The following is a 20,518-nucleotide window of genomic DNA, read 5'->3' as shown; positions in this document are numbered from 1 at the left end:
GCAATACCAAAAAAAAGGCAACCCCCAACCCCCCCCCCCCTTTTTTTGCGCAGCCCATCAGTAAGGCAGTTCTGCTACATGCTGCAGTAGACTACAAGTCTATGCCAGGGCAACTGATGCATCTCTGCTGAGAAGAATCACAGGATTTTATGTGATGCCGACCTGTTCTCATGCATTGAGCTTGTATCAGAAAAAAAACCCCCAACAAAACTAAAACAGTCTTGAAGATGAACAAAAGCAAGAAAACAAATAAGCAGCAGTTGAAGCTCCTGCTTTTGAATTCAAGCCTGACTTGCTAGTAACTTTATATTTGTTTCCAACAAAACACCACACTATGCTACTTCTCAAAATTTTATTTGCAAAGTAGAGTTAATGCAAATTTCTTAGCCCCTTGCTAAGTTGTCAAAACCATGTTTTGTTTCTGTAATTATGAAGATTATAGTATTTTTAAGGGAGAATTCATGAAAGTCTTCATAGCACTTGAAATTAGTTTTTTTGGAATTATTGTGAAAGCAAAAAAATACCACTTTCATTATTTGGAATGATTTTGATTTACCTGGAATGGAATTTTAGAGAGCAACAGTGCAATAAAAAAGAGAGATTCAGTGCTCCTGTCCTGATCCAACCAAAATGACATTACAAGGATACACCAAATGAAATGTAGGTAATGCAGCTAGAAATTTCCAGAGGCACTATGCTAATTTCAAAGGACTAATATTTCTTCTGTACATTCCAAACAGTGACTAAAAGTGCATGTAAAATTTCTTTGCTTTTTCAAGGTGTGTAAAAATCACATCCTTAAAGTTTTCTAAATCATGGTCTCAAGATCAGTTGATGGCTTTTCCTTAATTTGCCATAACCACAATTAGTTTATTGACTAGAATAATGCCTTATAATTTCTTTTAATTAGAAGAAAACCTTGTAATTAACAACGGAAATAATTGATCTCCTTTAAAGAAAGCACTAGAAAGTAATACATTACTTGCTCATGAATTGTAAAAAGGTAAAAAATAAATAACAATTTCTAAAGTAAAGATGGCAGGGAAGGGGAATACTATCTTCCTCCTTAGTTTTCAGAATTACTTTCTTTTGTTTACAAATAATTTATGCCAGCTTTCTGGTAAAAATATCATTCAGACAACTTGAATTTTGGGTAAGATTCAAGCTAAAATCATTCATTCAGCCTGATCTGGTAAATCAATGAGAGTAAAAGGTGTATAGGAAATAAGTTGCACTTCTCATCTGTCAGTTTGGCTTCTGAAGCTCCATATGCTTAGTAAATTAGTTAAAAACTAAGCTCTTGATTCAAAGGTATTTGAAAGGTTGCCACGGACTGAAAAGTAATTTGGATTGGGCTCTATGACCAGCACCCTTATTTAAGGCATGTAGTAGTATTTCCCTCTTGGGTACCTACAGTGATGCTCAGGATGAAGATCGATTCAAGTTACAGAACTTGGCTGGGGTACAGGGCTGTCCTGGACTTGAACGAACTGGTCTGGATAAAGAAAAAATAACTCCAAAACCTCTGTGTCCTGGTCTAGTTTAAAATTCTTCTCACTTTTCTAGTTATGCAGCTGAAGCTGCTCTTTTAAGCACCTTGGGTTGAGTTGTAACATAGCTGGCCAGTCACAAGGTAAGATGGGATTGAACTAGTTCTAGTCCAGCTGAAGTGAGTGTTAGAAATTTCATTATCAGGCTTCTTTTGTTTGAAGGGCAAATTGGGTCAGTTATGCAGTCTAGGTTTCAGGTTTATAGGTACAGAAAATTTGAATAGATTCAGCAGAATCAGAAAGTCCTACTTTATGAAAAAAAAAAATTCCAGAAATTGAGGAGCGCTGGGGAATGATGAATCTGCTAGAGACTTTGCTACTCCAAGGAGCTAGATTGTCTGCAGAAGGGGTTGGGTAGCTGTTAGATTGGAATTCAGACTGGTTGCTTTTCCCAGAACTGGGGTTGCAGAAATCTTTCCTTCTTTAAAACAGATAGAAATGTAAGTGGATCCTTCCATCAAATGAAAAATTAGTTGGTTTGAGGTTTTTTGTTTTGTTTTGTTGCATTTTGCTTGTTTTTTAATTCCCTTCCATAAGCTCTTTCCTATGATTAGAATAGAAATGGAGGGAAATACACTCTAATAAGGCAATACTCGCATTTCATGATGAAAGTCTGTTTAATTTCTATGTTTGGGTCAAGTTTTTTTTGTACTCACCATGATAACATGAACCATTCTGACCTCCATTCATCAGTTAATGGGGCTGTACAATAAAGTGAAACTCTCCAACAGAGAAGAATGCTACAACCACTGTTCGTGATATGCAATGCTATGGCTTATTCTCTGTTGTCAAGCAGAGAAGGGGATGAACTCTTCATCTCATCTGCAGGAAGCAGGGTGCTTGGAAGCCTGTGGTAAATCGTTTATTTTGATGAGCTCCTTTTCATTTGAGCTTGCAGCATTTGATATTCTTCAGTTACTCCCTTACCGAACACTGTTGAGGCTGTGAGTGAATTGCCATTCATATATATCAAGTGATGTGTTTCTGCACTTGTGTAGCATCTGCCATAAAGGATCTCAAAATTCTATACAAACTTTAATGAGTAAGATTTCACAACACTCCCGGGAGGTGCAGAAGTACTGTTAACCCGATTTAATAGGTAAAGAAAGCAAGATGCAGAGAAATCAGTAGATGCATATTCAGACCCCTGCCTCCACCTGCATATATATTCTGCAAACTTTTGTTCATACAGAAATCAAATATTCAATACCCCTAAAAAAGCAAATTGAAACTTTCATTTGCAGGTTCCTTTGGGAGAAAAGGATTTGGTAAGTATACCTTTCAGTACTGAGGCATTCAGAAATGCTCCACATTTTTGAGTAGGCATACAGGTATTTGCAAAACAAAATAAAACAAAAAATCTCATGTGCATTCAAACCCTCATTTTTTCTTATGCACATTTGGAAGCAGATTTGGGGCTCACAGCTGTCACATACTGAAACATGGTTGTATGTTCTGCAGGAGAATACGGCTTGCTGGGGAAACCACAATGGCTTGAGATGGTCTGGTTTACATTAATTAGCAAGCGTCTCTTGCCGTGGTGAAGGCTCCCCAGAAAATTGCTACTCCGGTTAGGCATTGCTATTTTTGTGGTACTGAAACACAGACTATTTCGAATTATTGGGCAATAGTTTTCCTTTAAGGAGTCACCGGTGATTCTCCTGCTGACAGGTCTGCTGGAAAGCCCTGGCAACTGCCTTCCCTTCTCCTTCCTCGGGACGGAGGGAAAGTGAATCAGTACCATTCCTAGAAGAAACAGTAGGGGATGCTGTGGGGTAAAAAACCCAATCCTTGCTTCCCCCACCTCCCAAGGCCTCTCCAGAAGAACCCACAGCACTTCCCACTTTTAGGAGCTGAAACCCAGCACAAAACTACAACCAGTTGTGTTTTGGGAGAACAAAAAGCCCTAATTAAAGGGCCATCCGAGTCACTGCTGAATAATTATTTTCCACTTTTATTTTCAAATTGGAAATGATAATTTTATTTAATTCCACTGCAAGTGATGTGGAGGAGCCAGGTGGCATGCAGTTTGATTGGACTGGATCTGATCTTCCAAATGGAAAGATTTAAAAAGTTCAGCACCATGGCAAAATAGATATTTTCCACATTTGTAGCAGTTAATTAGTTCAGACTGAGGGAAACACATCACATAAAAAAAAAGATCTTCCTCCGGGTATTTATCAAATGTCTGGAAACCGAGAACTGACTGTATCTGAGAAGCTAGATCTACATCTAAAAGAAAATCGCTGTTGACAGGTTCCCAGAAAAATAACCTCCTGAAAATCTGAGATAATTAGTTATTAGAGTCTACATATTTATGAGTGATTTGGAGTGGGAGAACATGCTTCTTTACCCAGCTCTTATTATTGAAATCTAAATCATTTGGGTTACTACAGAGTTTTCTGAAGGCTTTACTATGCCTTATCATAATCGGATATGTGATAAAACTGTTGTAATCGTAAAAGAATCTCTGGTAACGGTGTTTCAGCTTGACTGGCAGATAAAGGTAATCAAATGCCAGGTTTCAGGGCATAAACTAATTGCCTGCAGAGGTCGGAAGGAATTCTTTCCTTCCAGGTGCTGTACTGCAACAATAATCAAGGTATACAATGCATTTTGTAGTGAGATGGTGTCCCAGAATTAAACATTTCTCTGAAATTTTATTTATTTGCCATTTATTTATTGCCATCTGGCCGGGCACCAGACCTACTGGACCATGTAACTAACTTGGTACAGCAAATCTTATGGGAAAGTAATTCTATTCAAACATGCAATACAATGTTAATCCTTAGATTTTGACAGCAGACAGTATGTTCTGACAAAGACTGTCTTATTAACTCTGCTAATAAATGTGTCTGTGAATAAGAAAGAAAAATAGTTTACCTCAGTATTTGGACTACACATTTCATGCATGCAGAGGAACTAGCTTGTCTTTTATGAAGGTGGATTTTTTCACACTGTTTTCATATTGCATACCATGCATGGATGCCACATGCTAATAATGACTGGGCAAAACTATACTTTTTCCTTTCCCAGATGGCTTCCCTGTAAATATTTTTAAGTCACATCTGCATGGTTAAAAATGTCATATCCCAGCATTTGAAAGAATAATGTATCCCCTGAATCAAATTTGTTCCTGATATGGGGCCAGTGATAGCAATTCAGTTTAATCAGCTGTATGTTTGGATAGTTGGTTCATTCCAGAAGATAAGGTGCTAGAGAGGAAAATTAGCATGCTGGCTCATTTTAGAGTAGTTGAATGTTGTCACCTTAGAAAACCCTCAAGACCCAAACCACAGTAATACTGGGATGACCAGGATTCCTGTTTTGCCCTACTTTTCTCTATCAGCTCTTGATTTACATGCTGATCAAACTTTAGTGCTCTTGTTGCTGCAGACATCAATTTTTCTTACCAATTGGCTGTGAATCTTTCCAGAGTTTATGAAATAGTGGCCATAAACTAATGTATGCACTGTCCTAAATTCCTGTAGTGCTGATGCCTAGTAGGGCTGAAGTCCTTGCACTGAAAAAAAATTAGAGCATTTGCTGGCTGCCATTAAGTAAACTCTGGTTATGGTCTGATCTGGCTGATGTATATTTTGTTTATAATAGACATGGTAACAGGATTAAGGCAAACGGGAAAAAAAAAAAGTATTCTTTTGTCATAGCATGTAAAAATATGCTATTTTATATTTAACATAGAACTCATTGCTATATATTGTATATAACAGGCCTTTGGATAGGTGTTTTTCAATCCAAGGGCCTGAGTATGGCTCCCTGGTGAAGAAGTCTCTTTAACCCAGCTGGATGAGTCCTTGAAAGGACAAATGAATCAGCAGCTGCCCTGTGTGCACCCCTGCTCCACCTGCCCAGCTGGCAGAGAGGGGATACTGGGAAAAAGGTTTGGAAGAGGAGGAAGATCACCTCAGGTTGGTATTATTACTTAATCAATAATGACTAAATGGAGGAAAAGTGAGAGGAAGAAGAATATAAATGAGTAAAAAGAAAGTTTGTGGTGGATGATAGGCTTGGAGAAGATTTCAAATAATATGATATCAAATATGTGTTTATTCCAATTAACTTTGTGACAGGCATGTTCAAGGAGATTTAAATGCAGCTTTTAATTGGTATACTTTCCAGGGCATGGTAGGTGTTTGATCATTTTAGGTAACAGAACAGCAGAAGGGAAAATTAAATTGACAGAATGCAGAGAGAGAAGATGAAAGCTACGTGTGGCATAGAACTATATTATTACAAATATTAGTAAGTAGATCACATCTATTCGTTATTGATTTTTATTTTTTTTTCTGTCTTACATATTTACTGTAATTGGCTTTTGCAGCAGCAGTCCCCACAGTGGTACAGACTGAAGCCTGATGCTAACTCCTTGGCTGTACTGATTTTTTTTGGTGCTGGATGGGAGAGCAGATGAGTGGCCTTTCATTGAAGGGCTGTCTCATGAGGGTCATTCCTGAGCAAGAAACAAAGGATGCCAGTGCAGCAAAGATTGTTGCTATTTGCATGCTTACCCTGCCAATCACAAAGTATGTGCTTCCTTTAAGTGCATGCTTATGTGCTATTGACTTTGAGCAACTCAAGGTTAAACACGTGCTAAATGCTTTGTTTTGCATGCTGAGTCTGAACCAGAGGAGGAAGCAGTGACAGGTTTGTTAGTTCTGTTACCAGCCGCACAGTTCCCCCTTCTTTGCTATGTTATTATTTAGTCCAGCAATGATTGGAACAGCCACACTTCCAGGCAGCAATGTGAAGTTCCTTAGGACAGCTCATTACAAGTAAGACATGCTCTCATGTGCTTGGAAAATAAAGCTTCTGTATTTCCATTTTCCAGAAGTCTGTTTGATGCAAAAATTTGAAGCAATTCATGGACCTTGCCTGTTGGTACTTAGTGAGAACATTAATTGTCTCCAATCATTGTTAGAGCATCTGTTTCACATTTTGGCAAGTGCACTTATCTCCTTTGCTCCTACCCCTCCCTTTCACATTCCTCGACTAAAGGTAATGAATAAATTACAGAGAAATGACAAACGTGTTGATAATCAAGAGGAAGAAAGAAAAAAAAAAACAAAACACCACCCTGAACTGGAAGTGGCTATTTCTGTGTGAAGCTGTAAATTGCTTTCTTTTCTTGTTCAGTGAAACTTCTGGCTTGCCATCTAAAAATACCGGAGAATGATTAGAAGTGTTGGAAGAGAGGAGGCTTTCAGCAGCAAAACCTTCAGGGTTGCTCACCTTGTTGGGAAGAAGATGAGGGTGCACTGAGGAATCAGGAAGGGCTGAAAGCAATGTGAGAACCTGGGCAGCTGGTAAATCAGGATGGTGAGGAGAGGGTTAAAAGGTTTAGTTTTAATTAGGATTTAATGAGTGGATATTATGTTTTTGAAAGCAAAGGGCTGGACTGAGGCAGAAGGCACAGCAGAAGCCTTGTTTTTCCATCTTCCTCCTTGGCAGTAGAGACTGCCTGTGTGGGACCCAGGCTTTTTACAGCCCATTCACTGAAACAGCATTCCTAGAGCAGCTTCCTGCTAAAGACTGCCATTGGCTTTTCCTGTTTGTGGCGGAGACAATGAGAGTGGTAGCACTGCACTGCTGCTTTGGGCCCACGGTGAGAGCAGCTGAGTGTTCGGTGCTGGCCTGGCCACAGCGAGCTGGCCAGCGCAGCAGCTGCCCCTCTGGTGCCATACAGCACATTTACTGCAGTGGGCAGTGCCAATGGCCTTCCTGACCCTCTCATGCTTCCTGCAGTAAACCCACATTTGCTACTAGCTTAAAGCACATTGGATTGTTTTAACCTTCACACTCCTGGTGTGTTTAATGGAGCAGAGCAGTCCTCACTTTCTGCATTCTCTGCTATTCCAGTCATAGGATGTGCCCACATCAGAGGCAGTGTAATTCCCTACTTGTCTGAAGCTTTAATCTTCTCATCAGCAACTGAATTTGCTAACAGTTCCTCTGACTTTACAAAAGCTGCAATATTAGTTTAGTTTTGTGCCTCTCTAGGACAGGCATATCAGCACTAGAGAAGGAGCTATGTATGTGTTGTAAGACCATGTTTGACATCTGTAAATTGGAATAAAATCAGGCTCTTAAGCAAAATTGTGGTAGTTTATATGGTTTTTAACATGATTGCATGATAATATGTGGGAAATTTCCACAGTGATATTAGGATTCCAAGCCTCTGCATTTTAATCACTGCCTCTCTTGAACTGAAATGGATGCAGTATACAGCTAAATAATTAAATTAAACATTATTTACCTCAAAGTCTGCACAATACTTTTTGACAGAACATGAAGGGCTGTGAAGTGTATTAATTCATCTTTTGGTTTTAAAAATTTCATGAACTTACGGCATTCTTGTTCATTAAAATTTAAATCTGGATAAATACGGGATAACTTCAGCTCACTGTATTTTCATATTTGTCGAAGACTGAGACATATGTACAAACCAATCCCTTCATGAATAAATTGTATTATTATTCCAATGGAAGTACTTTTTTTTTGCAATGTGATAATTACTTGAGGTGGGCACAGTGATGATTATAATTAGCATTTTTCAGAATTGTGCCGTTTTAAAAGATCATTGCCAAGCTGCTGGGGGATATATTTCTAAGTATCATGAACTTCATTACACAGATGAATAAACTCAGGCAAAAGTGAGTAACTGCTCCCTTACAGCAGAAAAAGTCACTGAATGAATTCATCTGGGGACTTTACAACTCAAAATGTAACATCTTCTTCCAGGCTTGGATAGGTTAATTAACATTTAAGTTCATTAGTAACTCAGGTCTATAATTTGAAGGCTGTTCTGTTGCCAATGTGACATGTGTAGATGGTCTCTAGTTCTGGCTGAACTTGTGTCTGCAGCTCAAAGGAGCCTTGCTTTTGTCAGGCACAGCCTCTCTGAAGACATCTGCAGATGTCTTTTCCTTCTTGTCTGGACTGTAGCTGTTGTCACCCTGGGATCACAGACTGCTGCCTTTGGCTGCGGTGACATTTTAACAAGTCAGATAAAGGAGCTAAAAGATTCCACTAGTTTTCACCAGTACATATTTCCTTCTGTCCCAGACCACTTCTCCTTCAGCAGCGTGATTCAGCCTTGGCTGCTTACTTCATTCAATGCCTTTCAGGTTTTAACACATCCACAATGTTAACAGAGAAGTGTAGAGATTATTACAAACATGTGGTGGTTCCCCAGGAGATCTGTATGTTGTTCTTTGACCTGGTGGCATTGCTTAAGAGCGTTCCTGTCTGGGATAGAGGCAGTGTGTCACTACACTGGGTGTTGGAAGATATTAGGTGGGATATTTAGCAGAGGAAGAGGTCAGAGCTGACAAGGGATATTGCTCCGAGGCTGAATATAGGGAAGCTAATTGGGTACATGATCACAAGCTGCCTTATTCTCAGCTATGCCCTGGTGCTGCAGTGGTGCTCTGAGAATGGTGCTTGTTCTACAGAGATGAGCAATAGGCTCTGCCAAAGCACAATCAGCCTGATAGGTGTTGCCCTTTGAATTCTCTTTTCTTGTGGGCGCAACAATGAAAAATCATTTTGTGTTAAGAGCTGTGAGCCATAACACAGTGTCAATTATAAATACAGTGAAGTATCAGCAGAAGAAGCTTCTAATCACCCTTGAATTCTGAGTCAATCCAGAAATTTAAGATAAGACTGAGCCCTCTTCTTTTGAGATTATCCCATTGAGATCCAGATCAAGCAGGTTTCCTAGAAAACCAGGAACTTTAGAGTCCCGTTTGAATGCAGTACTTTATGCTTTTAAGGTTCATAAATGCTACTATGACTCAACCTCTTAATTTACCTTAGAACAGTTCAGAGTAAAAATGGCATTCCTTATGGTTTGGGGTGTTGGGTTTTTTTACTTATTTTGTTTTGTGGGTTGTTGTGGTTTGGTTTTTTTTTTGGTTGGTTGATTTGTTTTTGCTTTGTTTCCCCCCCCCCCCCCCCCCCCCGTTATTTTCTTCTATACCTCTTAGGAACATAAAGGAAGCACAAACTCCATTAAAATTGGTTAACCAAATGTGATTAGAACAAAACTTGGTTTTATATGAAAAAAATTCTGAGGATCTTCTCCTCCCTTCCCCTAAAAAATAGGAGTTCAAAGAAGCTGTACTTTCAGATACTATAATTAGGCTTGATTCAAAAAAAAAAAAGAACCTTTTCGTCTTAATTAATATAAGGGTTCCTTGAGAAAATTTCAAATGCCTTAAAGAGTGATTTTCTTTTAATTTTTAAAAGCTTCTCTTTAATTTAAAAGTTAAAAGGCCTTTGAGGCCAATATTGGTGATGGTAGCACAGCTGAACTTTTTAGAAGAGAATAACTCTAATATCAGCAACTCATTAAAAAGAAAAAATAGTTCAGTGTGTAGGAAGCTATCTTTGGACTCACAGTATGAAGAAGTTTCTTTAGAGAACACCAAATTAATGAGAAGCAGTTTTCAGGAAATAAGAGTGTTTGTGGGTATGGCTTCTTGCTCTAAAATGGTTTCACTAAATAAATAAATAAATAAATACATTATAAAAAAGGAGAGGTCAAAATAGTTCATTCTGACAATTATCAGACAAAACGTAAAATGTTTTGGCATTTTAAAATGATGCTCTCTTTTTGAATTTTAAAATTATCTAAAGTCATAAAATATGTTAAAGAACCTATTCTTTGGCTGAAAAAATTGATTTTCAGTTGAAAGAAAGGTTTGGGTCAGCAAAAGACATGCTCTCTCTCAACATATATGCTGCACACCCCTCTGCATCCATGAAAGACTTTAACTATTTTTACTATCAGGATAAACTGAAAAATGTGTTCAGTTTTCCAACTAAAACACCCAGTGTTTACATAGCTGTCTTTTAGGAGCATTGGATTTAGTTTCTGGCTCTGCAACAGAATTTCTGAATAACCTTGTGGACTTGTAACCAGGTTTGCATTGGATTCACAAGAAACTTTTATCAGATTTAGGTGTACAAACTTTAAATTGAGAGGGAAGCCGAACCTTCAGCCTAAACAGTAGTGGAGCACTATAGTGTTCATCTACAAAATTATAATTTAAACACTTAAGGAAACACCATTTAAAAATTAAAACATTCTTGGACTTTCAGCATCTGTAGAATAACATACAGTTGATCAGATTTTAGAGTCACTACTCTAGCCTGTTCATTTTTCTCTGGAAAGCATTCTTGAAGCACATTTACTGGTGGTGCTTCAGGCGAAATGTAGTGCAGCTCCTGTTTTCCTTGAAAACACAGATAAAGTTTCCCTGTGGGAGGTTGCCTCCCTTCCACTGCAACGTGTTTGGGGTCCCAAGGAACAGAGGGTCAATTGGTTACCTCTTTGCTCTCCATCCAGAAAAATGTAACTCAGGGGAGGTTTGTGTTCACAGGAAGATTTCACGGAGAGTTCTTCTTGTGTGGTTGATTATAGTGGCACAAAGATGGGGAAAAAATGAGGTCCTTGATTATATTAACAGATTGTCTTCATTCAGCATATAAGAAGCAACATGCTCTGAGTTTGCAAATCTAGTCTTTTTCAGACTGTAGTATATGATCTGTGGGCTCAGGGGTTTACTCGCTAAGAATGTAAGAGATTCAGGCTCTGTTTCTCTTAGAGGACTTCCATCCACATTAAATTTCAAACTCCTCTGCAGTGCCTTAATTTCAAGGCTATATTCTGGCAGGAGACTACTTTTCAGGGCACCTGGGAAAGCTCCTTGTGAGGGACGTGAGGGTCAAGAGACAGAAGAAAATTACTGCATGGACTAGTGATAGAGAATTTCTGCATCTTTGCCCCCACTACAAAAGTGTTTGTGTATATGCAATATTGCATGAATAGTCATTGGACCAAGCACTCCTTGTGCTAGATGCTCTTTGTACCATGGCCATCAGCTCCTGACTACTGAGTGCACAAAATTGTGCTGCATAAGAGTGGGCAGCTGACTAGATTGCAAAGAAAGTCCAATAACTGAGAAACTGAGGTGTCTGCAGTTCACCATTGGTTCACCAGTCTTCTACTCTCTTGGCTGTGTGAGGCCTTTGAAAGTCAAGGCTGGCTCAGCATTCATGCTGATGGAAGGACCACCAAATCAGGTTTGTCTGGGCTTTTTGGCAGCGGATATTGTACTACATCTGCAGGAGACAAACAAGTCATTTTCAGTGGGGAAAGGTAAAGGCACTTTGTCCTCTGCCCTGCCTATAAAATATGGAAAGCATTCATCATGTCCCTAACAGTGCACCTACTTTCCTACTTTCATGCAGTAGGAATGTCCCAGAATTCATATAGCTGACTAATCATCCTGAGTAACAGAATAAACTTAATGTTCTCTTAAGCCTTAATTTAGGTCCTGTGAGACTGCTGGACAACACTCACGGCACTTACCAGAGAGTGGCTAAAATCCTTAGTATTCCTTGTCATTAAGACTCTGCAGTAGCTGCATTTTTCATATTGTATTATTCTAGAATATGGTTTATTTTTACAAAGATTTCATAATTTATAATTTTTCAGATTTATATCCTGTATTTGTCTGTTAATCTGGAGGATGTAGCAATTCACCATTGCAGGAAAATAAAAAAAAAGTAAAAAGAGGGTAACGTAAAAATTGAGCAGCCGCTGTTACTAAAAAGTCAATGATTGCTATGAAGCAATGTACAGGTATTTCATACATTTAAGAAATGTAAGATGCTGAAATAGTCATTTTGGTAAGAATACTTAAAACTAATTTAACATGTAAATGATGGTAAGTTTGTGAATGAACTACGTGTAACAGCAGTATTTGCATGGATTCTGTCTTAAGTGTACACCTGAAGAAATCTTTACATTCTCAGGTAAAGAGACTTGCAAACTACTCACAGCAGTACTGGCTGAAGAACATAAGTTTCATGCATGAGTCAGTTTATTGCCTCTTGTGTAAGATGAGTGTTTCATCTTTTTTGTACATGAAAGTTTCAATTTCCTAACCTCAGCTTTCACCTGGGGACATAAAGGTAGGTTTTGGATTTGGCAGGTGTAATATTTCTTTTCTTTTTTTTTTTTTTTTATATGTATATGCTTGTACCAGGAAACTGGTAGGAATCTCAGATGTAATCTTGCATGAATATAAATTAATGACTGTTCAATTTACAAACATGCTTAGGAACATTAAAAAAAAAAAGAAAAGAAAAAAGAGGCCAAGAACAGCAGCTGAGAACTTTTCCCTAATAAAGTTTATCTAAATGTTTTACATCAAGCATTTCTTTTAAGTCAGCACTTCTTACACAATTACTTCATTGTCACCATTCCAGAGTTCCATCTCTAGATACTTACCTAGGTATTTTAATCAGGAAAGATATAATTTCCTTTCAAAGTATTTTCTATCTCCGGGTAGTTCTGGTACCTTTGTGGAGGGGTATCTTTATTCAGACGCTGGTCAACACGCTTTGGGTGATTTCTAGGTGACCAGAATCTGGGAGAAAAAATTTAGACTGGAATCTCACCGTTGATGACTAATTCTTTAAATGCTCTTTTTGCCACATACAGATGGTGATATTTGTGATTTAAGTAGGAAGAAAAATACAGATAATCTGTCTGAGAGCTACTGAAGTCTTCTGTACATGTCAGAGCAAACCTCAGTGGCCTCCAGAAGAGGAAGAGAGCAGAGTCCTAAAGACAGCATCATTAAAGCTCAGTGTCTTGTCCACTGGACAGGTAATCAAGTCCAGTCTTCCATGTTCACTATCAACTGGTAGGTAATCACTGTGAGATAAATACCTGCTAACATGTTAAAAACCAAATACGACACATAGCCTTGTTTAGGCTTTGACAAGGTAGTCCCATTGAAAAACATTCACCTAAATTAATTTACCAAAATTAAATGAAACTAAAATTTAAAAATTAAGCAGGACTAAACCAAGCTCAGTATCCCAGAAAGAGAGCAATTATTTTTCTTTATAGTGCTTTCTTCAGGAAAGATTTAGAAGAGGAAGCCTGAGACATGATAATGTGAAAAGACCTAGGAACTGGCACACTTGATCTGAACCAGAGACCCCACCTGTACACAGCATACAGCAGGCAATCCTTTTCTACAGCATAAAAATTGAACAAGACTGAAAGAGAAAACTTCTCAGCTCAGAAGTGGTCCTGTTGGGAAACATGATGATGTGGAAAAAAGTTTATATGCTATTTATGTCCATTATGTCTGTTCTGGGAAAAGAGAGAAGCTTTCCCTCTGCAGGACTGCCCATAAAGCATGCTTCACCTGTATACTGGTAGCTTGAAATTAAAACAAAATGCCTCATCAGTTAGGAATAACAACCTACAACATTGTCAGTGACTAAATTCCTGTTGCTAGGTCTCAGTTTGAAGTATATTATATTTTAATTACATTATGTAGGATCCAGGTTTAGTAGGGCAAAAGAAACATAAAATCCTAGGACAAAGCTACTTAAACAGAATAATCTCCAAAGCTAATTATACATAATAGCCAGTTAGGGGGGAATGATTTTCCATTTCTTAATATTAACCAATAAATACCTTCTGGCATTATTTTTCCATTTAAAGTAGAAAAAAAGTGAGCTTTAGAAGACACTATGTTGCTACAGCAGACATAATAACATTTATATGATGCTTCATAATAAATTACAAATTTATACAGTCATTTTAATATGTCTTATATATCTTTGTTAAAAAGTTTAAGTGCATATTACTTATTTTGCTAAGATTACCTTTGCTATTAATACTTGTTAGCAGTACTTGCTAACAGTACATACCTGAGGTATTAACGCTTTTATATTCTTTTTTTTTTATTTTTTTTCTCAGAAACTTTTTCAGTGCTCTCAAAAAATGGTGGGCCTGCCAGTTCACTTTTTTTAGGTAGTAAATTCTACTTAAATTTTTTATAGTGTGAAGAAAAAAAAAGCAGCCTATTCAAAATAGCTAAAAAAAATTAGAGAAATCAGAAAAGAATATGGAAAGATCTTTGTCGATCTTTCCCTCCTCTCGTTTTCCCCTTCTTAATAGGGTCTAAAGGTTTTAGTTGTTTAAATGCCATAAGCATGTTTGAAATTTAGGTTCAAAATAGTTTCACTGTTCTTTTTGGTGATTTTTAGTTAATGTGTGGAACTTACAGATTTAAAGGGATCATTGAATCGGTTACTAAACCCTGGCTGCAAAAAAAGCTGGAGAATGTATTTTCATTTTCAAAGTGAAAACTTTTGGCCATTCATTTCAAAGTAATGTCTTGAGAGTAAATGCAGTTTTGTTTTATTTTTAAATAAAGACATGTGAAAACAGTGTGTCAGCAGTGGTGGTTTTATATAAAAAATATTTCCACTGGCAAATCTGGATTGCAATCAAACTTCATAATTCAGTTCTGTTCCTGAGCAGAATATTTCTGTCAGGAGTAGTCTAAATTTACCGTCACCAGTCACATTTCAGCATGCTTCCAAGAACTGGCACGTTCAGAGTTGTTGGTGGGGGAGCTGTGAAAGTTAAAAGGAGAATAAGCCCATGTAGCCAACTCATCATGTATTGAAATGACAAAAGAATGTTTGACCTCAGGTTGCATAATGGAATTAGTTCAGAACTGTCCCCATTTTAGTCTCCAAAATGAAGCCTTTCACGTATATATAAAAATACATTTGCTTTCAGAATCTCAGTTTGTGGAAGCAAGATTCCAAACTTATTGAGTAGATGGTTCAAATTCTGATTGCATTTACTTCAAAAGAAAATCAACAACACATCCCATTATCTCACCAGAATGATTCTGGAAATGTTTAAGCATTGATAAATGTTGACTTTTCCTTTACTTTATTCTATTTGAAGCAAGCAGTTTTGCTATTTATTTATTTTTAATAAGCAAAAGTGACATAGTCTCAAGTAATATTTTTCCCCAGAAACTTCATGTCTTGAGTGAGTGACCTTGTGTCATTGCCATTACCAATGTGAAGACATTCATATAAAATCTTTATCTCAGATCAAAAGAGCAAACCCAAACTGGCTCCAGGATTGGTGCCCTCTGGAACAAGATATTTCCTGAGGGAAATAATGATTGGAGGAAGTTACTGGCCTTGGGCAAAACTTCCAGCCTTCAGATTTCCCAACCAGTCATCAACTTTGTTCTGTTTTGATCAGTATTTGTCAATTCATACTCTGCATATTCTCTTCATGTCTTCGATATTTTTTTTTTTCTTGATGGACTGTATTTGCTGTGCATATTAACATCAGTTAGGAAGAAAGACATGTTCTGAAGCTTATAATATTTTATCTTAGGTTGTACTATTAATTATATGGACTTTTAAGTTTATTATCGTTGCTTGTCCTAAGGGGTGGTATTACTCATATTTTAATCTGCATTGCAATAACGTCCAAAGTCTGAATTAAGCTATCTGTTGCCTTTTGCTAGGCATTCTACAAAGATGATAGGAAACACCCACAGCCTCTTCTTACTGCTGACAGCTAAGGAGAACATATATTCTCAAGACAGTATTTGTAAATATGACTAAATTTAAAGCACATATAAAGGTCTGCTATAAACGTGGATAGTCTTATCTACTCAAAAAAAAATGTTCTTCATAGGTGTGGCCTTAAACGGTTAAATAAAAGCCAGTTATCTGTGGAAAGTTATTGAAAGCCACTTCTCTGGGAAATGACAAATATTTATTTAAAGGATTTTTGAGCATTGGTTGGTGTCCATTATTGATTTCACTGCGTGTTCCTTTTCTAAAAGTCATTGAATGTATTTTCAATTATTACAAAGTTCTTGCAAGCAAAAGTTTTCCAAAGCAATATTAAAAGAACCCAAACAAACCTAATATAGTGTATTAACTAAAAGGCTACTGAGTAATATCATTTTACATTGACATATATTCTCAGGTACCTGAACACCTGAATTTTAATTTTGTGTGTCATTTCTCAACTTCATATACAGCAAGTAGAAGAATCTTATTTTTAAATATTAAATACTTTGCAGTGTATTAAGAATAGTATTTTCATCAACTGACGGAATCCTGCCAACGTTAGCAAGAAATTGAGACAAAGCTGTACAATCAAAAACTGGTCTGTTATAGTATATGCACTGGGAACATCTGCCCTCTGATTTGCTTTTTGCCTAATTGGTAGGGTTGACTGTCAGATTCAGCACACAAAATATAGCTGTCCAGTCACGATTATTTTAATTTCATATATAATGAGCCTTATGTACCATAACTTTACATCTTTAAATTTCAATTCTCTTCACCTCAGTTGCATTGCTGTAATGCAGACTAGCTCTTTCAACAGTCATGCTCAATATGCTCCTTATAAAATCCTGTCCTTGAAAAAACAGGGAGCAAAAATTATAGGTAGAATTTCTACACATAATTGAATTTCTTTGCAAAACTCTCATTGAATGTAACCAGGTAAGGATTTATCCCATGTTTTTCCTGTAAGTGTTGATTATGTGCAGCACAGTCTGACCACTATTGAAAATAATATTGTTCTTGAGATATATTCTTGTTTTCACAATATCAAACAGTCCTAGTCAATGAGTTACTCTGTTAACAGTTTTTCATCTTGGCTGGTCACTGAATAATTTGTTTTCAAGGCATATTAACAGTTTGTAAAAGGCTGACATGAAAATGTCAGCTTCATTGTGGTATCTGTCAAGGGTAAGTGTAGAACAGCTCAAAAAATAGTTTTCTCAGTTGTTAAACTTAGTTTTTAGGTTTAGTTATTAAGTTTAGTTTTATATAATTTGTAAATATGGTTCTTTCTTTGAGAATAAAAATATGTCAGTTTCCTCAGAAGTTAATTAAAACTACATAGGCAAACTATTGTGTTCACTAACAGATGGAGTATTGAATAAAAATGACTCTTATGAAGTCCTTCAAAATGAAATATATTCTCAGACATGTTGTAGCGTTCATATTTTAGAAATAGATAAGGATTTACTGATGAGTTAGAAGGGAAAAGGTGAATGATGTACATGATGTACATCACAAATAATGAAGTACAAATTAATCAGAATTTATTTATTTTTTACTTGTGCATTTATGAGAGCCAAGCTAACCTGAGTTAGCTTTCTTTCACATTCTGACAGAAGAAATTCATATTAACCTTTCAAAGATTAATAAATCCCACTGAAGTTCTCACTTAACTTCTGGATTGATTAATTGACTCTATGATTATAGGCAGAGACTAGGTGTCTAAATTCAGTTTTTCTTTAGACATTGAATTTCAGCTAAAATAAAGAACAATAACACTTTGTAAGACTATTCAGTTGAATATTTGTCTTTTCCAATAATAGAAAAAAAGGTACATTTCATTTCAATGAATTAAAGCACAATTTTTATAAAAGGATAGGAAGTACTGACGCAATAATTTATTTTTTTTTAGTGTATAAACAAACAGGAATGTTGGCTCCTTAACAATTCAATTCTGTCATGGTACAAGTGTAGACACTTTGACAGCAATGAAGGTGCTGACTTCCCTAAGTTCTTTCTGATCTTCTCTGTCCTCTAAAAATGCTGCATACGAAAACTCACCTTTAATCAATTGATGAGCAGATTGATTTGTTCCTACCCCTCCCCATACATGAAATGATCTTTCCAGAGAGTGGTAATTCAATAACTGGGTTAATTTCATCATTATCTCCTCCAAGTAGGGTGGCACAATATCACAGCTTTAAGGAGGAAACAAATCGTGAAAAAATACAGCTAGGGCTGTAGGATAAAAAGTACTAATGACCAACAATTTAAATAGTGCCACTGCATCCTTTGCAAAATTGGTGTCTTATTCATTCTTTGAGGTCTTGCCCAAGTCAATAGTTACTGAAAATAAATGCCTGAAGTATGTATCAATGAAAATGCCTCACCATGTCTCATTTTCCCGTTTAGCTTTTGCATAGCCATACCTACAAAGAAATGTATGGAATTTCACTGTAGAATGATGCTGCGACAAAGAATCATAACATCTCCCCCACCTTTTTTTTTGTTTTAATTTGAAAAAATCTTTAATGTTTCCTTTCTGTGTCATTCTGAACTTCCAAATTGTTATTGCTCTACTATAAGTCTTGTTGCTCATGCAAGAAATGCATGTGCTGGCTTGCGTTATATAGGGCAATGTGAGAAGCTCCTTCCCTGCCGTTTCCATGCACACAACCACCTTACCTTTTGCAAAATTCTTTGATTGTGGATCAAAATGGAAAGGTTTTGTGAAATCATTTCACTGTCTGTGTCTGGAGAGACAGAAGAGAGGAGGAGACGGATTTCTTCTCTCTCATGGGATGTTCAGTTGCTCACAGACAGGACAGGCTAACCTTCAAAGGTTTATAGAAACTGATATTTTGTTTCTCACCTACTAAACAAGGAGTGGGAAAGGGAAAAGAGAAGGGAAAAGAGAGCGAACTGGAAGTTGGGAAGCTTCCCAGTGTCCTTTTCAGAGTTCTTTCTGTCATGGATATACTGTGTTTGGTCCTGAAGTCATAACCTAGGTCTACATTAGAAAAAAGTCTTCACTTACAAGCTGGTTACTTTTTGCTGTACACTCTTTAATCTAAAAATATCTCATACTGCAGTAAATGCTTTTGCTTTAAAAGGGGACAAAGTTCATAATAAAACTGTAATGAATTATATTTAACTTACTGTTATCTAATGTTGGATTATATTGGCATAAAATCAGAGGGAACTCACAAGCCTTTCTGCTATATTGCGTTACAGGGCACCCGAATGTATTATGTAATTACAAAGTTAGTGAGCATGGCCTTTAGGGTAAGAGGAAGCCTTGGAACACAGTCTCTCACCTCTTGCTAGGCTTTTAATTCCTGCTACTCACAGAATTTAAGGATATTGGTTGGGCATGTAATAAAAGCAGAGACAAAATTTTGATTTTGAATCCATGCCTGAATCATAAAATTTACTTTTCTTCCTGCAAATACGGTGGGTTTGGCCTAACCGTGTTTGTAGTCAACACTGAAAGTTTTGGATTACAATAAAGTTTCCAAACTCTATTTCTTAAATCGTCTTTTGAACTAATCTCTTGCCTTGTTAGATATAATACTTACGCTTCTATTTTCCTGGGCAGTCTTGCTGAAAGAATGAGTCAATGCCCGCAGTCCTCCTTCCCACTGCTTACCTCTGTTGCTTCATCTTCTTTACAGGTCCCAGGACCTGCACATTGGTGCAGTGTAGAGCTGAACTCAGCTAAGAACCAAACAACTCGCAATACTCTGTGCTGTTCCTGAAGCAGACATGCGTGCTAAATATTCTTTCTGTTAAATGAGAAGAGTGTTGTGGCGTGAGAAAGCTACAAAATGCCTATTGCTCATGGGAAAATGAGTAATAATTCATTCTGCTGATATGTTACGGTTGAGCCTCTCTACCCCCAAACTGTAATTATGTGTTCCCGCGGATTCTCTTTTGCCATCTCTGATATTTCTCTAGCCAAGCTGTGAACTGATTCAGGAAACTACAATGACAGAAAATTAAAGCAGAAAAATGAAGAGTTTTCTTATGGTTTGACTCCATAAACAATCTCATTGTGGGGCTGGGTAAGTGATGGTGTTGGCTTAAAAGAGGGGTAAGGACAGGTCACTGGGAGCAGGGAGTGAGGGGAATAGGACATCCTTTTGATGTTAGGTGATTGTTACATCAACTTAGCTGCATTGTCCAGCTGCACCTTTGTCATTTTTTTCTGGGACTGAGAATACCAGAAGTAGGGGACTACTTGGCAAGCTGTGCATATGCAGAATTTAGAAACTGAAAAGAAAGGCAGCACAGAAGTTGAAGATGCAGATGTAAATGTAATCCTATGGAGAGACAGGTATCCTCAGGCACAGGTATGATAAGAGAGGAAAAATTGGAAGCCATGAGCAAGACAAAGAAAATCAGAAAGTAAGACCCAAAATGGCTTTTTTTCCATACTGAGTTTGGAGAAATAGAAGCTGGTATGTTTCCTTCATAAATAAACATCCTTCTCTCAAAGAATATCTTGTATCATT

General features: G+C 37.2%; 1 long non-coding RNA gene across 1 annotated transcript; it reads left to right on the top strand.

Annotated features, from left to right (window-relative positions):
- The first annotated feature begins 1,498 nt into the window (after positions 1–1,498).
- LOC130609524 (uncharacterized) lies at positions 1,499–20,020 on the top strand. Its single transcript, XR_008974805.1, has 3 exons — positions 1,499–1,633; positions 5,282–5,479; positions 19,679–20,020. It is a non-coding gene; the product is annotated as an uncharacterized LOC130609524 (long non-coding RNA).
- The last annotated feature ends 498 nt before the right edge of the window (positions 20,021–20,518 follow it).

The sequence above is a fragment of the Pezoporus wallicus genome, unplaced genomic scaffold (genome assembly GCF_028554395.1).
Source record: "Pezoporus wallicus isolate ANWC-B61680 ecotype Strahan unplaced genomic scaffold, APGP_CSIRO_Pwel_v1 contig_3486, whole genome shotgun sequence".
NCBI classification, from domain to species: domain Eukaryota; kingdom Metazoa; phylum Chordata; class Aves; order Psittaciformes; family Psittacidae; genus Pezoporus; species Pezoporus wallicus.
Note: the sequence above shows the minus strand (reverse complement) of the source record. Positions and strands in the feature narration are given on the sequence as shown.